This window comes from Lepisma saccharinum, chromosome 3, assembly GCF_977018435.1.
Source record: "Lepisma saccharinum chromosome 3, izLepSacc3.1, whole genome shotgun sequence".
NCBI classification, from domain to species: Eukaryota; Metazoa; Arthropoda; class Insecta; order Zygentoma; family Lepismatidae; genus Lepisma; species Lepisma saccharinum.
This window is the reverse complement of record NC_139231.1, coordinates 28307063-28330414: the sequence shown is the minus strand read 5'-3', so window position 1 is coordinate 28330414 and position 23352 is coordinate 28307063. Positions and strand designations below refer to the sequence as shown.

Here is a 23352-nt window from a genome sequence, read left to right as displayed (position 1 = left end):
TGGCTTCCAATAATTAATTAGTGTTAAACAAAGAACAAGAAGAAAGCTGAACTTTTTTAAAAAAAGTTGGCCCCTGTACCCAACTCAATAGACCAAAGCGAATGAAAAAAATGTATGTAGCATTGGTACATTCCTACAACCGTCTACAGGTTAATTGAGATCAGACTGGTACTTCAGTAAAAATATATATATATATATATATATATTATAAAAAGTGGCAGTGTTGCCAACTTCAGAACAATGTCCGGAATTTTGCTTTTAGAATCAGCCCTATGGACTCTGGATGAACCAAATTTGCAGGGAAGCACAAAAAAAGACCACTCTATGAGAATATGTAATGCACGTGGTGCAACTTTAAAATGCAAATTGCAGGGTTCAGAAACTTTGCGTAATTACAGAAAATTTCGAACTTTGTGCCTTTATCCCTGCCTACCCCCTGGACCCTTACTTTTGGGATGTTACTTAAAATGTTGATTTTTACTTATTCTTACATTTAGAATTGAAATTGTTCAAAAAGATGCAGTAGTTCAGCAGTTATAGCCTTTTATCTTCAATTTATCCCATAGTAACAAAAAGAAACCTAGGGGTCTTTGAAATGGTGCTTGTTAATAATAGTAACAATGGATGTATTGTTTTGTAATTCCAGTATATAATACCTTTATATGTAAACTGATGAACAAAAAAGACAGAACTGAAATACAGTGTATACTTTTCAAGAAATGACTTAATTGTTGGACAAATTTTGACAATCGGGCCTTTGCCCCCGGGTCACCCCCTAAGAAGAAACCTTCTGTGTGTACTTGTTACAGCCGAAAGGAATGAACATGGTTACATGGTAATTCTCACAAGTTAATATGGAATACTACCTCCCCTGGCCTGAAGGACAGCATCAGAGCACCTGTTCATGCTTCCGACAAGATGCCATATATTTACTTGAGGTAGATGCCTCCATTCCCCCACAAGGGCTTCTTCAAGGACCTGAAGTGTTTGGGGAGGATGATTTTGGTCTCGAACACGTCATTGGAGTTGATCCCTGAGATTTTCAATTGGATTTAAGTCAGGACTTCTAGGTGGCCATTCCATTTTTTCCAAATTGTGCTCCTGGAGGATTCTTTAAAGGACATTATATGCATGGCATTTCATGTTATCATGCATGAATAGTGCATTTTCCCCAAGTTCTCTCATCTGAGAAATAACATGTAGGACATCAATGTAGCGTCTCACAGTTAAGGTCCCATTTCAAACGATGTGGAGATCAGTTTTTGCATCCAAACTTATGCCTCTCCAGACCATAACAGATCCACCTCCATAAGCAACAGGTTGAATTGCTCGGGGATAGAATCTTTCAACCTGCCATCTCCAAACACATTTACAACCATCTGAACCATGCAAGGAGAAAACGGGACTCAGAGAATAATACAGGATGCCAGTGTCTTAGCTGCCACTGACTATGGTCTCTGGCGAACTGCAGTCTCAACTGTAAAGCTGCCTCCCTCAGTCTGTTTCTGACAGTTTGGTCACTAATTCTCACACCTGAAGCACCTGCTATTCTCGTGCACTAACATGGCAGTTACGTAATGCTCGTAAATGAACAAAATGGTCCTGTGATAAGGTTGTTTTTCTTTGGCAACCTGTTCCAGGGAACCTGGCAACACTTCAATGCTCTTGAAAACTTTCCATAGTTTCCATATGGTACCTTGAACAACCCCCAGTATTCTTGCAACATACCGCTGGGAATAGTCCTCTTGAAGCAGTACGAGTGGCTTCATTCAACGACAGTTGCTACCCCTGCTGCCTACCTTGGTCCTATCAACCATAGCTTCTAAACACCACGATGCACACTGACCAAACGTTGCATGCACTTTGACTTGTGTTACATGAAGCATTTAGATGTCCTTAACAAATGACGAACAAAGCAGGGATGGTGGTGTCATCTTTTCCGTAGCGAAAAACGTTCAAATTTAGATGTAGCCATATTAGATAATTTGTACATGCAATCGTTGTTTTCAAATCTAAAGTTATACATGTGACTACTTTTATCTTTTGAGCAGTGTATTTCTCTTTCAATAATGAGTTGCAATGTAATTCAATAATACCTTTCGAAGGTCAGAACTTGACAAGCAGCATCAAAAGAAAAGTGAGCAGTTAATAAGGAAATTTGCCATTCGCAAATTAAAACCTGTTTTGAAATTCATCAAGTAGTATTTTTACTTTGAACGAGTATTGGCTTAACCTTTACTCATATTTTGGTCGATGTATCGACCATCGAATATAAGGTGCTACTTGTATTTTGGTCGATATTTCGACCATGCAGCTGATTACAAAATTCCTGTTATTTTATTATCTTGATACTTTTCTGTTCGGTCGGAAACACTTACAGTGGGTTAAACGAAGCATTGGCACGTCATGTGGATGCACCCCCTCCCCAGAGTCCAAAGTTATGTATGGAAGTTGGCACGAATTTTAAATTCATACACTTACTTGACAAAAAATGTTATAACTGGTAGACTATTTGAATATCTACTTCGGGTAACTTTTGTTTTGCAGCTAAAACATCAGGGCATGCAACCGTGCAGAAATCAAAATGCCAAATCCAATAAGAGGGGTTGGGTGGGCCGTGGCCCCCAATTTTCAATGAAAAATTCATAAAAATGGGGAGTTTGCTCTCTCTTCCCCCACTATTTTAGGGAAGGGATGCAAACTTTAGCCTTATTTTCAAAGAATGGTCCTTTCTCAAACTAATGAGTCATTTCATGTTCCTGGGTGCATTACATTATCGAATATGTGAAACAAACTCCCCATTTTTATGATTTTTTCATTGAAAGTTGGGGACTGCGGCCCACCCCAGGCACGTATCCACAGGGGGGGCTTAGGGGTCTCGAGCCCCCCCCCCCCCAAAAAAAATAATTTAGGTTTACACTAGATAAAATGAGTTTTTTTTTGTTTCTTGTGGTGTGAAATAAAATAATGTGACAATAATTTAAGGATATAAATAATTATAGAGTCAAGACTGAGAATGTTCCGTAACTCTGTTATTGATAATAGCACGTATCCAAGATGGGGCACAGGGAGCTCCATAAAATTAGGTTTTTGGCTTCTTGAATAATGTGAAAATAATGTAAGGAGAGAAATAATTACAGAGGCAAGACGGAGCATTTTTTATACCCCTGTTATTGTTAATAGCACATATCCAAGGTGGGGATGAGATGGCTCGAGCCCCCCCACGTAAGGAAATTTTTATTTACACTAGATAAAATTAGATTTTTGGCGTCTTGAACAATGTGAAGATAATAAATTTATAAATCTGAGAAATAATTATCGAGACAAGATGGACAGTGTTCTATAACCTTATTATTGTCAATAGCACGTATCCAAGGTGGGAATCAGGAGGTACGAGCCCCCCTTCAGGAATTTTTTCTGTTTACACTAGATAAAATTAGTATTTTGGCTTCTTGAATAATGTGATGATAATTTGGGAGAAATAATTATCGAGACAAGACTGAGAATGTTCTATAACCCTGTTATTGTTAATAGCACATATCCAAGGTGGGGTTGAGGTGGCTCGAGCCCCCACCTACCAGGATTTTTTTTTATTTTACACTAGATAAAGTTAGGTTTTTGGCTTTTTTAATAATGTGACGATGATTTAAGGAGATAGACAATTATAGAGGCAAGACGGAGAATGTTCTATAACCCTGTTGTTGATAATATTGCACGTAAACTTTTCTTGCGCTTTCGGTGTTGTCGCAGCACACTTAAGCACTATGTAGAGACTTATCAGCATTTGGAAGCTGCACAACAAAGGTAGCGCCACACGTAGGGCAATTCGTTGTAATTTCTAATCTCTGGAAGGCGGGAGAGGGTATGTTCTTGAATGAGAGAAGGAGTCAACTACAGGCAATATTAGCAAATCATTTTATCTGTGGAACGTTCTAGAATATAATGAGGATATAAATACGCAGATTCAATCTTTCGGTTGTACAATGAATCGGTTGTTGAGATTTCAGAGGTAAGTGTGACAATTCATACAGTCGATTGGTGATCAGATCAGTCAGCGTCCTCTGATTGCTTTACAAGATATAGTGATTCGAAAATGAAGACATTGACGACAGCAGAAATTCCGGGGCCTCAGTGAGTGTAGTGCTAGTTTGGTTCGATTTCACGTTCTGATTAAAATGACAACCTTACAGTGGCAACAATTTAAGGGATAGTTGCTCCCCATTTTTTTATTTTCTTGCCTCAACATTATGGCCTCTTAATGTTAAGCCTTGTCTACCAAGAGAAAGTAAACTTCCCTTGCAACGACCTCCGCACCCCCCCTCCCCTCGTTTTGGAACCCAAACATACAATTGTGAGGTTCTTACTATACCCCTTAAAAAAATGGTGTTGAGCCCCCCCCCCATCCAACCCCAGTCCGGGATTCGAAACCGGGCCCCCTGGCGTCGTAGCACAATGTGCTAACCACTCTGCCACAGGGGCTGGCTCAGCATCTTATAGTATCCACAATTACTAGTAGGTGGTTTCCTGGCGCCTAGCTCTGAAGAAGATTTTTCGAGCACTGCTTACAAATATGGTGGAATATTTAGGAACCATTGAATTTCCACACCCTCTTCTACTAAATTATTGCAATTTCATGTCCTTTATACAAACTATTGATTATGTTATTGCTAAATTTGACATTAAATGATATCAGTATAATATATCTTAATAGATAAGAGGAAAAAAGTTCACAAGGTCATTAAGAAAGAATTTTTTTGCCATGACGACAGTGATTATTACAAGACAGGTTCACGATTTCCACATGCACATATGCAAAAACACTGGTAATGTTATCTGAATAGTTGATAACTAACATAAGTGATGTTCTGAAGCAGGAAATTCACAGACTCTGATATGATTATTTAATAGAAAGTGAAATTTTCAGCATCACAAAAATAAATGTTATAAAAATATGACACATACACTGTATTATGACTAGGGTACAGATATATAGGCACTAAAATATGAAAAGGCAGTAAAATAGGCACTTAAAAGGCACCCTAAAACATTTTGGAGGATTCCCTCTTTTTCCATTTTCTCGTTATAACAAACTGTATGTAGTGAAGACCTCAATGCTGTTAGGCCCAGAACTCTATACATACTAGGGCTGAGCCGATACCAATATTGGCATCGGTATCAGAAAGTATCGGTTGGAATTCATCTACCGATACCAGCCGATACTTTTCCGGCATTTTGGTCTTTCACGAGGTCCGCAAAAATGCGAAGCAACACTTTCGCAGAGTTTAATTATCCTGGAAATTATGCAAAATTCAAAGTTTTTTTTTTTTATTTTGCACCAATTTTGCACGAAAAACGATGTTTGTGTTACGTAACATCTATTTTAATATTCTGATGCAGGTTTTGAATATTCTAAAGCACATTTCTTGGTAAATTGATGCATATAATTGGAGAAGAATATTTACACACCAATATTGATCAATATTTTGGAAAAAAAATATATATATATTGCAATTTTCAGGTATCTGTATCAATGGGAATTGGTAAGAGTATTGGTATCAGTATCGGTTCAAAGTGGCATCAGCTCAGCCCTATTATATACATAAATCCAGACTTCAGCTGGACAATGGGAATGATGGGATCAATGCACTGACCCCTTCCCCCATATAGAGAACAAATTGTCACAGTTTACTTGTAATCAATATTTTGTGGAAAGCGAAAACTCAAGATAATTACAAAATCAACAGCCTACCTTGCACAACATCACCTTCATCAATACCAACCACACTTGAAAGAGAACAAAACTGGCCATCAAACTGCTGTAATTCTACAAACTGAGCAAAAAAATCATTTTCCACACGTGCTTGCTCAATACTTGCATCTGATTTTAATTTTGAGGATCTTGCTGAAAAGGTGAACAAGCTTTTGAATCCAGAAGCCAGCCTGTTGGCAATCTGTGGTAATGATGAACGAGAATTCATTTGGTATGCACAGGCTCTTTTTGTGTCTAAAGATGCAGATGCATAAAATGCACAACTTCTATCCTCCAATTCATTACAGGATTGGGCAAGAGTATACATGAGTATCTGACTTGGGACTTCGCGAGCTACTATTTCAAAGACTTTGCCATCTGTAGTCTGTGAACTATTGTCCACAGCAACAAATGAAGTGTAAGAAGAGGCAATACCTGGAAGGAAAGATGCAAAATGCATTAAAAATTCATGCATTAAAGACTCATGGTAATAGTACCCTCAAAAAATGAAACAATTTACTTACATTGCTTTCATAACATTTATAAATCATGTGTCAAATAATTTCTTGTTAAAGAAACTGTGATAATTAAAAAAAAATAGAATCTATTTTGTATGTAATGTAAGGATGATAGGTCCAGCTAATCAGATAATATTTAAACCAACTTTTCATTCTTCCTGAGAATTGCCTAAATACCAGTCTAAAGCAAAGTAAATAAAAACTGGACATGATAAATTATTTGATACCAGTTTATCTACCAACACCACAGTACCGAAATTCTGGATGAGTGAAACTACATTCTTAATGTGCATGAAATTAGGAGCATTGTTGCAGTATTACTTTTCTTTTTATGCACTATATACATTGACACACATTTATACACACAGTTCTGATAGCAATGCAAGAAATTGTAGCTTTTGCTTATCTCCAAACAACAAATTTTAAATAAAAGCAATTTCTGCTTCTTCCATGTGTTGCCTCTTCATTCAATGCATGCACAAATACACTGGAGCTGGTGGAGTTTTTAAATTCACTTCACCATCTGTTCAGCACAGTTCTTAATTCCTTGATTCGGATGGGTGATGCAGTATAGATCTTCTTATAAATTGATTGATTTGGTTTATTTTACTTCTCTTTGCTGCCACTTTTGCCTAATTGTGAAGTTAATTGATTTGGCTTAATTTACATCACTTTTCTGCCACTTTTAGCTAATTGCAAAGATGGGGATGAGTGATATGCTGAAATTGATGAAAGGACACTCACAAACACCCATGCCGGGATTCGAATGTGGGACTCCTGGCATTGTAGCACGATGCGCTAACCACTCCAGCATGGGGGCTGGCAATTGTGAAGATAAGGATGAGTGATGAAACTGATAAAGGGGCACTCAGAAAGAACACCCGTGCCCAGGCTCCAAACCCAAAACCTCACATAATAGTGCACAGATACATGCTCCACCATGGAGGTTGGTTGGCATTGTTTCAAATGTGATAATATCAGTGGCGGAGCGTGACCTTTCCAACAGTGTAAGCCTAGCATGACGAAGGCTATTTCCCGCTGTGCTTATTTTTGGGCTGACATGGTTAGTGATTTATCCACACACATCGACCCCCCCCCCCCCCATTTTTTTCAGAAGACTTCCCTGGAATTTTTCACCAAATTAAAAATTCTGGATATCTGATAATTAAGTCAGTGTTATTCCTATCACAATGAGTAACGTATCGATACAAAATATGCAAAGTTAGATAAAACGAAAACAGAAGGAAACAGAAAAGTGCTGAATACTTTTTACAACCGCATAACCAAGTATGAGCTCCGTATCATGAATCGCAAAATCGGCGCACTTTATTTTTCGTTTCTGTTCCTATGTCTGCTAGAGAAGGAAGGGGTGGGCCTACCTATATCCACAAGTTTCTTCTTGGCAGCAAAATCCTTGCTGGACAACGGCGTCTTCAACAAGTTATCCACCCCACCGCACAATCACACTCATTTTATTCCATAATGCACTTCACTACTGTATCACACCACAGCACAGGGACGACAGTCCGCTTTTCTATAGATGGGATTCGCAAAAGCAATACCTCGAGACTTTAACAAACACACAGCAAGAAGGGGGAAACAAAAAGAAACCAGATCCAAAATCGGTCACTGCTCAAAGCAGTGATCTTTCGGACTGTGAGGGGAATATCCCTTTCGGATATAAATAAATTCCCTCTCTTGCCTTAAAATTCCCTATATTTAGTAAAAAAAAATACAATATAAAAGAAATGCTCACAAATTGTAGGGATATATCCAGAAGTTTCTATCAAAGGACATGTAAGTGCTTTCTTAGGATAGTGTAAAAGCAAATCTAGCACCTAAAAGATCATAAACAGGCTTTTCGTACGTTGTTCGAAGAGTGTTTGAATCACGGACTATGTAATTAATAATATTTGGTTCACATTTGACATGAAATTTGTAAAATTGGTTCAATCTTCAGTTTTCATTAACATTTATTTCACTTTTTAGCTCAATTATTACCAGCTGAGTTCATACATAAACGGAAAACAGAGTCTTAATATGTCTAATGTTTATGCTCTCCTACAAGCGAAAAACAGAAAGAACAAGAATTTAGCACATCAATGTGTATCTAGTTTTCCCGTATCCCGCTCATTTCTAGGTTTCTCCTTTTTCCCCTTCCTGTTAGTTTCTTGCTTCAGAATTCCCTGTTCCTGGGGAAAAAAAAACCTCCTTGAAGCACCACCGGCTCAAATTTCCTTTGCAGTCAACTATTCATACCCGACAACGCTGGAGCCCCTCCTCTTACAGGACCTGTGTGTCGCTGGCACGTATTCAGTGAAGCCAACCCAAGCATAATGGTGCTAAATCTCGCACAAGTTTAAAAAGTCGTTTGTAAGTTGGAGATATAAATAAAACAACAGGGCCGCTTTTCGTTGTGGTTGAATTTTCTCAAACTTTTCACATAACGTGGAACCCATGCCGTTGGTTGAACCATTCGAATTTATATTTGTTTTTGTTATAAATTAATATTTATAATATGAAAATCCCAGAACAATTTAGTAGTATGTAGCATAATTTCGGAGTTTAAACGGCACCATGGATGTGCAAAAAAAGGGCAAGGGGAGGAGACACTTCCTAAAAAAATGAATGTCAACCATTTTCATGAAATTGTTAATTATTGTAAGGGCGTTGCAGAAAAATGTTAACTTCAAATTGAATTAGTATATTTTGAGAAGGGAAATATACCTAGTTTACCCTAACCCCTGAAAAAAATACTTTGCTTAATCCTCCCTGGTGGAAACAAATACTGCGGACGTCCATGAACAACACTTTTTCTAAACATGAGGTTTGCAACGCTGTTGTAAGCCTCTGCCCGTAGGTTTACACGCCTAGGGTTTCGACGCGCTCTTCTCCCTATATTCCTTGATCTTCTCCTTCCAGATAAGGTGGGCGACGGTAGGCACTGCTCCTTCGCGGTCAGAAATTTGTAAGGCAACATTCAGACGGCTTACAACTTTCCCCAAGCAAAAGGCGGGAGTTCTCATGTGCCATCTGGTGCTGAAGTGTTGCAATCTAACAAACAGGATCTCGAAGACTGGTATCGGGCCGAGAATTTTGCCATATAATTACATACATTTTACTAGAACTAATAAAGTGTAAGCCCGGCTTACATGGACGCTCCGCGCCTGGATAATATCGTATGGTAGATTTGATTTCCACTGAAGATAGTATCTATATCAAGTTCCATTCAATAATTTTAACAATTCCGTACATTAAATTTACACGACATGGAACAAATACCGATTGTGGCTAAAATTTACACAAATACTTCAGAGTTGTACTACTTTAGAATGTTGATTATACTGTAACTATATCATATCAATCTATTAGCATTTTGTTTCAGTATGTTCTTTGACTAACGTACAAAATAACCAAAATATTAAAGGACAATACTTATTACATCCTTCCTCAGAAATTATTGTGCAATTCGAATTCTTTTCTGAGTATGCTTTAAATCCACTTGATGCACAGAACGACTAAATAGGACTGGACCTACAGTATAAACTGGGATTTGTATGTGCCTCCAGCAGGTAGTGAACCTGGAGCCCCTTGATTGCATAATGACAATGTTAAAACTATGTCATTGGGAAGTGTGTGCTTTTGAAATACTCACAGACACACATTACATTTATACATGTCATAGTAATATGTACAATGTGGTGTTGGAAATGATAGAAAAATGGCCTCCAAAAGTGATTATAAGAGCAAATTGTCGATATACAGTATGCACACATACGTACATAGAGAATTAATACAGTGAGAATTAATAAACAATTATACTCTCTCTCTCTCTCTCTCTGACAGTTTCAAATAGAATAAAAAATACCTCAACATCATACCTTGAAGAAAAGTAATATTATCAATACTGACAGCAGTGGAAAGAGAACCAAAATGACCATCAAACATTTGTAATTCTATCAGAGCAGCAAGACCATAATTTTTCATAGATACATTCTCAACGCTCATATCTGATGTCAATGTTAATCGTTGTGCTGAAATGAAATTATAACCAACCAAAGGTTGGGTATACATCCCCAATACATACAGGCAGCACTCCACTCCAACCAAAGTACAAGGCCAATTCAATTCAGGTAAAATTAATAGGAATAGACATTCCCAGATATGTTAAGATTAACAGAAATTAGGCCTAATTAGTAAAAGTATGACAAAACATCAAAATATTAAGTAAATAATAAGCCCCAGACCAAAATTCATTGGTTATCAAAAAGACAGCCTTTTGTGGACAAACAGAATTCAGAGAGCACATGGTGCTTTACATGCAATTTATTTTATTAATACAGATATTTTCAGGATAACATTTATGCAAGCACAAATTAACTTGCTTTCCCTGAAAATAACTGCAAATCACAATTATATGTGCAAACAAACCACAAAAACATCAAAAAATCGATGTTTTTGGACAAAAGACAATCGGTCTCACAGCACCAGAGCCATCTGGTGAGAGTCAGGGGAACTAGCCCTGACTGGACTGCCATCTATTGGGCTTCTCAAGGTACTTGATGAAAGCAAGTAACCCAAAGTGCTGTGGACCAATCAGATGGCTTCATGGGCGTGGCTACCAGACAATGAGACTGTGATAGCTTTTAACATGTGAGGAAGCCATCTTGATTCCACTTGGTGAAAAGAGTTGGTGCAGTTGACATCGCTCCAAGTTTTGGGCCAGAGTAGGCCAGTGGAGAAAGGACAATGGAGTAGCCATTGTGTTTAAAACATGTGAAATAGCTACTAAAGTGCTTGGAAATAGTCCAGTAGTGTATAATATGGACGAATTACAGCACTTAAAGTGCCTTAAAGTGCATGGAACCAATATACATGAAAATTCGGAAATTTTCAATACCACATGGTGAGGACAATGAGTCTTCAGGAAACCATGATGCTTAGTATCCAAAGGCATCCAGGATTATTCGGCCCATCCTTTGTGATATAGCTCCCTGAAACAGTCCATGTGCAAGCCAATACCCATGTGACTTATGATACCGCTATATTTTTAGTGTAAAGTCACAGAAAATCTCCCCAGTTGTAGTTGGAGTGAAAAGTGTTTGTTTCAAGGCCCATGTGTGAGGAGGTGGAAGCAGGATATGTAAGTACAATGCTTTTGTTACCCATGTTGTTGGTCTCACATGTAAAAATAATCTTATACGTTTGTGTAGTGCTTGTGCATAGTTAAATGTAATAACATCAGAATATTAAATGTGTCTTTCCAACATCTTGATTTATCAATTCATATTTGGGCGGGTAAGTCCGGGAAGCGTACCTCTCGCTCCGGAATAAATAGGCTGAAAGTCCCTATGATAAACCAGCAATCACTCCTTGGAATGGATGCTGGTCTATTGGGGACATCCTCCATGTTAATGGTCACTGGAGGACAGCGTAGAGCTGCACGGGGATAGGTGTGTCCAGGTTGCATAGCCAGGTCGTTTCGTAGGTTCAATCAAGCCCAAAGTGGGTGAGTAGGTTAGGTTCATCCTTCCTATTATTCGGCAACGTAACCTGGAGGCACGTATCCCTGGACCAGCCGTGTAGACGAAGTCATTCAATTTCATTTTCATTTGTCTGTCTCTTTGTCTCTCTCGCGGATCGCAAGATTATGAGACTCAGTACCGGCACTCCCCAAATATGAATACCAGATCAAGGTCGTTGGAACGGCCAGCAGGTCGTGGATTCCCGCAAGTACCAGTAGTAACCCCCAACTTGACCTCATTGTGGCAATGCTCCAAGAGCAATCGAAAGTCTCTGAAAGTGTTAATCAGAAACTCGATGCTCAGGGTAGGGAATTTGTCAAGGCATCGGCGGAAGTAAATCGGAAACTTGAAGCCGTAAGGACGGAATTCCAGGCCAGACTGGACTCCATCCACAATGCCACCACGAAGACCTCAGAATTGTTAACTAAGCAAGTAGCGTCCAATACCACAAGAATTAACCAAATAGAGATCCAGTGTAATGACCTAGAGTTAAGGTTAGAAAGGGATTTTACACAAGTGTCGGGCCAGATTTCGCAACTGAGGGAACTCGTTGGCGAAGTGCAAAGCGGTGACAACCAGACCACCACTGCTCAGATTCTAGGGAGGTTAGATGCCCTAGAAAACATTTGCAGAGAGCTCACTTGCAGTGACCACATGGTCACGATCGAGAACAGGGTTCTCGAGCAAGTGAGGAAGGAAATGCCGAACTGTCAGGCGGAAGGCCGCAGATCGCATGAATGCATTTCCGAGGGCCAAGTCACTGAGCAGCGCACCTCCTCACAACAAAGGGTTGGTGAGGAGCAGCTGCCAGCAGAACAAAGGTCTGACGATGCAAGCCTGATGAGGATTCTTGCTTGCCTGGAAGGGATGGAGAGACGAATAACTCAGTCCGCCCTTCCACTTACGTCAGCCACCATGCCCGTCTCACCTGCACGGAATGTGTCTGTACACCATGCCTTGCACAAAGCCAAACGAAGACCTAAGGGTTACGAAAGCTCTGACCAGAGTAGTGGCTATGTGTCTCCCCCTAACAAGTACCACCCACTTGGTAACTCCCCGGAGTCCAACTCCGAAAGCTCGGACGCCGAAATCCGCAGCCAGAGGAAGAGGAAGAACCGGAGGAGGAACAAGAGCAAACCTAGGGTTAGGTTTGCTGATCTCAAACAGCTCCCAACCTTTAACGGGCAGGGGAACAGGCTGGCCTCCGATTTTATGCAGGAGTTTGAGAGAGATCTCACTCTCCTGGAGGTAGATTTGGCGGATGCCCTCCAAATAATCTCGTTCTGTCTACGGGACGAGGCAGGGCAGTGGTACGAGAGGAACGAACCAAAGTTCAAATCCTACACGGATTTCAAAAGGCAGTTCCTCTCATATTTCCAAGGGGATGGGTGGAGAGCTTCTTCCCTTGCGAAGGCTCTCAATGAAAGGTACAACCCATCCCAGCACAGATCAGTGCACAAATATTTCTGGCGCCAAGTCAAAATGATTAGGCTTGCGTTGCCAGAAATCGCCGACAACCAGGTTTTCACCCACGTTGTGCAACAGCTGCCGCGCAGCTTGAAGGACCAGTTAATCCTGGCTCCCTTCGTCTCTCTTCAGGAGGTGGCCAACTCCATACTTCGGTATGAGAGTGTGCAAGTGCCACAATATCCTGAGAGGGAAGTTGCAAGGTCAGCACGACCCAATTACGGGAAAACCACGACTCGCATTAACCGGACCTATGTGAGTCGTGGTCAGGGTGAAGCGAGCGGTTCATCCAAAAAGGAGGACGCTCACATGTGCAAATCTGCGAGGGGCTCCCGGCCTAAGGAGTACCCAAACAGAACCAAGGTAGACCGGAGAAAAGGTGGAATGTTCCAACGTAAGAGTTCCGCCAGCTCACACGGGTCTTCCGAGCATCTCGCTGAGGTGCATCCAAATGTGCACAACCAGGGAAACTAGGTAGGCAACGTCCTGACGTGGGGAAGGGCGATGCCAAACCTAAACCTGTCCCACAATGTTCAGATTCATGCAAGCACACTCCACTGATAAATCAGTATCAGGCAGTGGGTGATTCAATGTTGTCACGTCTTGCGCAAAGAAAATTCGGGTATCCTGTCCAAAGAGACAGTGATGGTAATTACCACATCGGACTTTGCATATCTGGACAAACCTCAGCGCAGTTGCTCGGTGCTTTGAGAAGGGAAAAGTGTGTACATAAGAATGTGTTATTAATGGTATCCACAAATGATATGCTCCGAGGGAAGGACACCAACCAGGTGTTCCGGAACCTCCAGGATATCATTTACACCCTAAAGAGGAAAGGTGCTCAGAAGGTCATTGTTCTGACTCCTCCACCAGTTCCCAGGTTAGCCAATGAGAACCGACACAGGTTCTGGGCCATGTATGACTCACTAATTGCAAAAATATTATCCCTTGATGATAATAGCAATGTAAGGGTTCTGGATTCCTCATCGAAATTTGTGCATAAGGGCCAAGAAATGAACATGTCACTGTTCGAAGAAACCATGGGTTACGGTCAAAACATGAGACCCGACCTGGTTCACTTCAGCCCACGAGGTATGGATACCATACTCAACGCACTCGATGAGGTAAAATGGTTCACCAAACCAGGTCACACACCCAAGGGTAGACAAATGGGATCTCAACAGAGCGAGATGAATGCCATTCTGCCCTATGAGCAACCCTCGGGAAACTAGCCTGTGCTATTCTCGCTGGGGGTGATGGTGGCCAGGGTGTAACAATTCCTACTCGGTTAGTAAGCATGGAATGTAATAGTGAGGAAACTCATTGATATATGTTTTGTACATTTTTCACTTCCTCAAAGAATCATAGTAGACAATGGTCCCCAGTTAGGACCAAGCATTTCACTCAGGAACCCCGTTATGGGACACTTTCATATTCCTACAGGTGAACGAACCGAATGGGATCAGCAATTGTTCATGGCTGTATCCCGGACGGCCGAAAGGCGAAACAAAGCCAACAACAAGGTAAATGAATCACAGCAAAACAGGACTGTGATCAAAGTGTATGATTTAGTTTTTCTTAAATCCCATCTCCAAAGCAAAGCTCTAGAGGGACAGACCCACAAATTGTTCCACACCTTCTTCGGTCCATTAGTTTGTAGTGATCAGGTGACAGATAACATATTTAATCTTGTTCATTGTGTTAGCGGTAAGAGCCTACCCAACCAACATGTCAATAACATGAAGTTGTGGAGGTGTAGCTCTAAGGTGTATAGTCATTACATTGAGATGCTCAGACTACTACATCCGGTGTTAGCATCGAGAGTACCTCAAAGAAGTTAATTCAAGCCAAGGGGCCTCTGAATTCAACGAGGACTCAACCTCAATCCCGACGGGGTGCAGCCGTTTCCCTACGACTTGCTTTGTCTGTTGGTAAGACGAGTAACTGCGCACAAATGGCTCCACCCTCGTACCCTTGTGATACTTCCCCATGGAAACTGTAGATGTCTGCTCGTCAGCTCTACGTTTCTTCCTAAACCCGATATCAGTAGGACCTAGGAGAGAAGTACGCGACGGTACGGCTCCTGCGCTATAGTATTAGTCGCATAAGAGGTATTGGTATCCCTCTAGCGCATCCAGGGTAAGACGCACGGATAGGAGTGTACAACAGGTACAAGATGAGGAGAAAAAGCTACACATTATTTGAACACTAGTATTAATATATGTTAAAGGTCAGAGGTTCTGTGGATGAGGTTCTGTCTGGTCTGTGACATTCACCCATTTGTACATAGGGTAGAAAAATTTTATGTCAAGATCATGTAAGGGATTATTTTATCATTGTATGCAAAAGTCAATTTCATTGTCATATACAAAAGATTATTTCATCGTTGTGTACAAAAGTATTATCTCGTTGTTTTGTACAAAAGTATTATTTCATTCATGTATACAAAAGTATTATTTCAGTATTATATGCCAAGGCAATTTCATTGTGGTATAAAGGGTAATTTCATTATTGTATACCAGGGCCATTTCTTTGTTGGACACAAAAGTGAGTCCAACCATCATATAGAGATTTATTTCCCTATGAGTGTAAATCTATGCTAGATCACTCACTACCAATCAAGCAAAATATTGTTTAACAATCTTTGGGTATTTGCACTACCGACGGGTTAGGTTCGACCAAACCAGGGTCAGCGGTTATAGAAATATGCAAGCACCCCCAAACATATAGGGTTGTTTATGAGGAACAACCCAAAACCAACAAGGGTAAGATCAAAGCCTGCGTGTGAAGTGGGGCCAGTGAGTACATCACTCCAACTCCCCCTCAGTGTCACCGCAAAACCCCGGAGCGAACCTACAAAAGTGCATGGTGTCATAGGCAGAAGCAGACCCCCAAGCATATTATGCCAGGAACCAGAGACAATCTTTTCAGCGTTCCAGCAATATGAGGAAGCAGGGAGTGTGTCAGGGGTTCGTATTCGAACATTGACATCCAGAAACGAACCACCATGACAATCCGACAGGCTTCATACAAGGAGTATATTCCACAGATTGGTCACAATCCCAATGGACAGCCAGGTCGAAGCATTGTTCTGCAAAGCGAGAACAAAAACATTTGATGGCAACGCAAGTTACAGACAGCCAGGCGACAGGGATCTCCACATAAGGAGATAGTGACGAACAATTGTGAAGTGACCAAACGTGGACATCATACAAAGGTGTATGATGAACATTTCTTGAAGGTTCTGCACCCTCAAGTGAATGAGGGGCAGAGACATTAGATACATATCTAAAAACTATTATGCAGCTCAGGTCGAGTACAAAAACTGTATTCAGTGCGACAAAAAGCAGACATTATAACATGATCATCTATTGAAAACTTTTTAAGTGTGTGTTATATTAACCATGTATATACCGTCTAGGAAATCGTTCAATATATCGGACAGAACAATATCTCAAACATATATCCAAGTGACGGATAAGAATAATTGCAAATTTATTTTTCTTTCATGTATATGTTCTTTTCGGACCAGCGTGGTTATAATGATTCAATGTGTATATAAATATTTTTGTGTATGTATTTGGGTATAGTGTATTAAAGGGTAAAGAAAAATGATCCGTTTCACGTATCCTTTTTCTTTTCCCGAGGGCCCGGGATATGTATAACCAACCAAAGGTTGGGTATACATCCCCAATACATACAGGCAGCACTCCACTCCAACCAAAGTACAAGGCCAATTCAATTCAGGTAAAATTAATAGGAATAGACATTCCCAGATATGTTAAGATTAACAGAAATTAGGCCTAATTAGTAAAAGTATGACAAAACATCAAAATATTAAGTAAATAATAAGCCCCAGACCAAAATTCATTGGTTATCAAAAAGACAGCCTTTTGTGGACAAACAGAATTCAGAGAGCACATGGTGCTTTACATGCAATTTATTTTATTAATACAGATATTTTCAGGATAAAATTTATGCAAGCACAAATTAACTTGCTTTCCCTGAAAATAACTGCAAATCACAATTATATGTGCAAACAAACCACAAAAACATCAAAAAATCGATGTTTTTGGACAAAAGACAATCGGTCTCACAGCACCAGAGCCATCTGGTGAGAGTCAGGGGAACTAGCCCTGACTGGACTGCCATCTATTGGGCTTCTCAAGGTACTTGATGAAAGCAAGTAACCCAAAGTGCTGTGGACCAATCAGATGGCTTCATGGGCGTGGCTACCAGACAATGAGACTGTGATAGCTTTTAACATGTGAGGAAGCCATCTTGATTCCACTTGGTGAAAAGAGTTGGTGCAGTTGACATCGCTCCAAGTTTTGGGCCAGAGTAGGCCAGTGGAGAAAGGACAATGGAGTAGCCATTGTGTTTAAAACATGTGAAATAGCTACTAAAGTGCTTGGAAATAGTCCAGTAGTGTATAATATGGACGAATTACAGCACTTAAAGTGCCTTAAAGTGCATGGAACCAATATACATGAAAATTCGGAAATTTTCAATACCACATGGTGGGGACAATGAGTCTTCAGGAAACCATGATGCTTAGTATCCAAAGGCATCCAGGATTATTCGGCCCATCCTTTGTGATATAGCTCCCTGAAACAGTCCATGTGCAAGCCAATACCCATGTGACTTATGATACCGCTATATTTTTAGTGTAAAGTCACAGAAAATCTCCCCAGTTGTAGTTGGAGTGAAAAGTGTTTGTTTCAAGGCCCATGTGTGAGGAGGTGGAAGCAGGATATGTAAGTACAATGCTTTTGTTACCCATGTTGTTGGTCTCACATGTAAAAATAATCTTATACGTTTGTGTAGTGCTTGTGCATAGTTAAATGTAATAACATCAGAATATTAAATGTGTCTTTCCAACATCTTGATTTATCAATTCATATTTGGGCGGGTAAGTCCGGGAAGCGTACCTCTCGCTCCGGAATAAATAGGCTGAAAGTCCCTATGATAAACCAGCAATCACTCCTTGGAATGGATGCTGGTCTATTGGGGACATCCTCCATGTTAATGGTCACTGGAGGACAGCGTAGAGCTGCACGGGGATAGGTGTGTCCAGGTTGCATAGCCAGGTCGTTTCGTAGGTTCAATCAAGCCCAAAGTGGGTGAGTAGGTTAGGTTCATCCTTCCTATTATTCGGCAACGTAACCTGGAGGCACGTATCCCTGGACCAGCCGTGTAGACGAAGTCATTCAATTTCATTTTCATTTGTCTGTCTCTTTGTCTCTCTCGCGGATGACCATCAAACATTTGTAATTCTATCAGAGCAGCAAGACCATAATTTTTCATAGATACATTCTCAACGCTCATATCTGATGTCAATGTTAATCGTTGTGCTGAAATGAAATGCTTTCTCTTTTTCCTTTTCTTCATTGCACAGAATCTTGGCAGATTTGAGGAGGAAAAAGACACACAAGATTCGTGAACCACAAAAGTTCCAACGCTTGTATCCATACAAGGATAATAATACATGGGTAACCGACTTGGTACCTCTCGAGCTACTGTTTCAAATCTTTTCCCAGTTGCAGTGCTTGCACTTTTGTCTGCAAAAACAAATGAAGTGTACAAAGAGGCAATCCCTGCAAGAAACAAACATGAATCACATTAAGAGTTCAATAATTACATACTTCTGCAAATGAAACGATATACTTACATTGCTTTCATAACAAACATAAAAACATGTCAAACCATTGTATGGTTTGTCATAATATGAAATAACTTTAAAAGGAACTTAGCTTATTCCAACACAATAAAAGCTAGATTATCTGAAAGTCAATGGAAGGTGATCAAACTAATCCATTTGTACTTAAGTAGGTTAATTTCTTATTGTTTACGTGGATTTAAAAACAAAATTCACACATATTTTTGTGCAAAATAAATATCCAAATATGCAGTTTCTTCTTCTAGCCCCCCCCCCCCCCACACACACTTTATTCACTAATATTATCTGTATTGTCAAATTTTACATTGATGCAACATTGGTGCCAGTAAAAACAAATTACTTTGGTACCCATGTATGTATATATCAGTGTTGAACCAATATGATTTTCTTATGAAGCAGAGCAACTACCTAATATAAAATTTAGAGGTGTATATAAAACAATGATTCTACTAATTGAATTTAAAATGGCAAAATTATTCTTCAATGAATCTACGTAAGTTATTCATATCCTTAGTGAGAATAATGGGTTTTGCCTCTAAAAAGGAACTGAATATTTAGAAATTTACTTCACAAAACAAGGGCACATGAATCATACCAAATTGTACACAATGTTATGCACTATTTGTAATGTCAGATCAGCTGCAGACAAACTTTCCACTACACCGAGATGCTTATGGTAGTCAATACCAACACACTACTGGTCAATGTGTCACATTCAAAAAAAAAAATATTATGGCACTTGTAGTTTGAAGGAACTAATAGTTGAATTACAGTGGAATCATAAAATCTATATTTACAAAAGTATTTTCCTATTCATCCGAGTGGCTACATAAAATATCCTATGGAGCCAGGGTTATACTATATAGCATTTTTGACAGCTCAATGGTAGAGAATTCACAAAGAATGTCAAAAAATGCATTTGATCTTTGGTTGAACCACAACTAAATGCTAAATTATAATACTGTCCTGTTATTTATTAATATTCCCTTGTTTGTCATCAAAAATTCCTTATGAAAAACGGATTCATTTTCCTTAACAGTTGCTGCTTTAAAACAGAACATACTAACATTAATGCCACATTAAAATTTAATTGAAAGTTTCTGAACTAATATTCTGAAAGTGATGCTTTTCAGCACAATATTGAACAGCATAGAACTGCTCAAGATACACACATTATATGAAACAAAAGTTTACACCTTGTCATTCCCAAGGCTGAGAATCCAGTTTGAAAAAAAAGTTATAAAAGCAATGTAAGTACTGGTAACTTTCTTTGAGTTCTGACCACTCAACTTCAAATAATTATTAACTACTGTTTCTATCTTGCACGCATTGCCTCTTCATCCACAACTTCAAAATGCACAAACATTGCACCTGGTATAATTTCATTGAAATTCTAGCTCGTAAGCTTTTCTACATGCATGTTGCTTTCCTTCAGTTTTTAATTGCAGGAACAGTGCAGAAAGCGAATATCGTGATACAGTTATAATGTTGTGACAATTATGCATTCCACGACAGATGGCACTTGTATAAAAATATTACACATAGTGATACAAATGCAAACAACTTTAGCAAATTCAATTTTATTGATTGACGTGCTTAATTTTACCTCACGATTCTGCCACTTTTGGTTAATTGTGAAGATGAGGATGATTGGTGATAAGTAGAGGCACATATTTTTGGTAAATAAAAAAGCAAAAGTTCGGTACAAAAACGGAGTCAATTTCGGGTTCAAAAGCGGTAAATAAAATAAAATATCGGTGTTATAGCGGTGAAAAAATGGATGAAAAGTGGTATATAAAAAGACATATTGGTTTTAAAATTGTGAAAATAATCCTAAATTTGATTTAAAAACTACACTTATTCCACAGAATTAACATTTCACTTCTAATAGCACATTATCAGAGTATTAAGTTTATTTCTGTGTAAAGGAGTCCCTTTTTGCTTCTCCAATATTAACAGCAGAATTAATCAGTTTTCCGGGAATTGCATAACTCTCAGGATAATTCAGACCTCAGAAGGTGTCGCGTCGGTGAATAAACCCTGAATTTCGTGTTTAAGAGTTAATTTCGCTTTTTACAGTTCATTTCGCATTATTTCGTGACAAAATATGGTCACAAAATGCACCTCACACCTTTCAAAAACATAAAAAATTAACACTACAATGTGTTTTTTCAAATTTCGTTTTTTTGTCAAAAACGAAATATGCATGCCCCTAGTGATAAGATGAAGCAGATGAAGGAACAATCACATACACACATGGACAGCACACAAGCCCTCACAGAGGAGTATATTGGCAGAGTCCAATATAATTTATGATTATATTGCCAGAACAAAATGCAGTCCAGGGTGTGCTACATGGAAGTGACCTTGGCATTCGGCTCTCTTCGGAAAAGGTCATCCATTACACCTCAACAATTTCAAATTAAATAATATATTAATCAGGTTTGGACCAACATGACTTCCTACCGATGTCAATACACTTAACGAATTCCTCTGAATACTATGTTTACTGTGGCAAAATTTAGAATGATGTAAAGTTAAGATGTACATGTTGTCACAATTATTCCATAACAATCTAGCATACTGCTTTAGTTTCTTTCAAGTATTCTTACCTTCAGTTATGTAATGGTAAAAAAATTAATGCAGCTGCCAATTTAGAGCAACGGGGTGTAGTTGGTAGGGTGTCTGATTGCCATGTGGGAGACCTGGGTTCGATTCCTAAGGTTGGAATTTTCCAGTCTTGTCCTGCCATAAAGCGGCTCTGGGGCTCACCCAGCCTCAAATCAATGGGTACCTTAGGGCAACTCTGGGGGGTAAAGGTGGCCAGAGCATGGTGCTGAACACACCACCTCCAAAATGGCCAAGATTGAGAATGTGTGGGACCCTCCCCCACGTCTCCCCTAAATGTGCCTTCACCGCACGGTGCTATATTCATGGCGAACTTTACCTTTTACTTTACTCATTTTAGCTACACAATGTTCATTCACAGATAATTATTTTAAGTTTCACTTTTCTGCCAACTTTGGCTAATTGCAAAGATAAATGGTGATATGATAAAAATGATGAAAGGACAATCAAACACAAGTCCACACAGAACTTTATACTGGTTGTGAATCAAAGTGCCAGAACTTCATGTGCAAGAATGCAGGGTGTATTATGTGGAAGAGAAATTGACATTTGAGAACCTTCCGAAAAACAACTTAAAAAAATATTCAATGTTTTGTTAGGATACGCTTATTTGTAGACAAGACTTTTTAACTTCCATGAACAAATTCATGCTGAATCCAAAGTTTGGTCCCATAATTCAAGGCCAATACATACTGTGTAAAAATCATATTACTAGTCAATGTTTTGTTAGTAATAGCATGTGACTCATAATTGCTTATATATTTCTCTTGTTACTTTGCAGTGTGTCCATATTTATCTGGTGATCTCTTGGCTTTTATCAGAAACAAATTCTCTGGAGTTCCAGGCTTTCCAGAGTTAAAAGTTTTTCCTGAAGGAAGAAGAGTTTTATCAGTGTTTTGTTGGAATACACTTATTTGTTCTTGTTGAGTTGGTGCTTTAAGTCCACTTTATGCACAGTAAAGCTAATCGGGACTGGACCTACAGTTTAAAGTGGGATCCGAACCACTTGTGCCTCTGGGTATTGAACCTGGGACCCCTTGATTACAAGGCGACGACGCTACCACTGTGCCATCAGGGAGGCCCCTACACTTATTTGTAGACAATGAATTTTTGCTATGTGCAAAAGTGCAAAATGTGAAGAACTGGTGTCATTTTAGGATCCTGCATGAAATGGCATTCCCAGTGATAAATATGCATCAATTTTATTCACAAAGTAATACAAAATGCTGGTTTTCCCCACAAGGTGAACATCTTTTTTTCTTTTTTACAAAATATTACAGAAATAAATCAGAAACATGGCAATCAAAGTTTCCTGTTTGCATTGCAGATTTGTGAAACAAGATACCTATGTCAAGTAGCACTTCCTTCCCCACACCTTCAAATATCCATCATCAGACATGTCATGTTGCAACATGACTTCAGATGCACCATGCTTTCCTAAGAGCAGTATACCCCCAACTACTTTCAGGAAGATTTCAGACCTAAGTGACACATGATGCTTCGGAACAAGCCATCAGCAGCAACGTTTAAGACCATAGAAGCATGACAGGCCACTCAAGCCTGCATTTGATTGTTGAAATTCTCAAGCTACACATCGCTTGTAGCTTTGTTGTATAAAATCTCCCTCGTACATCAGCCTCGTACCCATTGACAGCCTTGTGTCATGGCGAATAAACACCACCATAAAAGTGTTTGCCGCCACTGCCTTCTGGGACTGGAGGAATCCAGAAAGGCTAAGGGAGTTGGAACCCTGACAAAAAACAAGGGTGTACCTGAGAACCCACA

General features: G+C 39.5%; 1 protein-coding gene across 5 annotated transcripts in view; it reads right to left on the bottom strand.

Annotated features, from left to right (window-relative positions):
* LOC145984948 (von Willebrand factor A domain-containing protein 5A-like) overlaps nucleotides 1–23352 on the bottom strand; it is a 124639-nt gene that overhangs the window by 6197 nt on the left and 95090 nt on the right. Inside the window, exon 13 of one of the 5 annotated variants that reach the window (XR_014441379.1) lies at nucleotides 5750–6184. The exons of the other annotated variants lie outside the window; for them this stretch is intronic. The gene's annotated coding sequence lies outside the window, so the exon portion shown is untranslated. The remainder of the gene's footprint in view (nucleotides 1–5749; nucleotides 6185–23352) is intronic. 5 annotated transcript variants of the gene reach the window in all.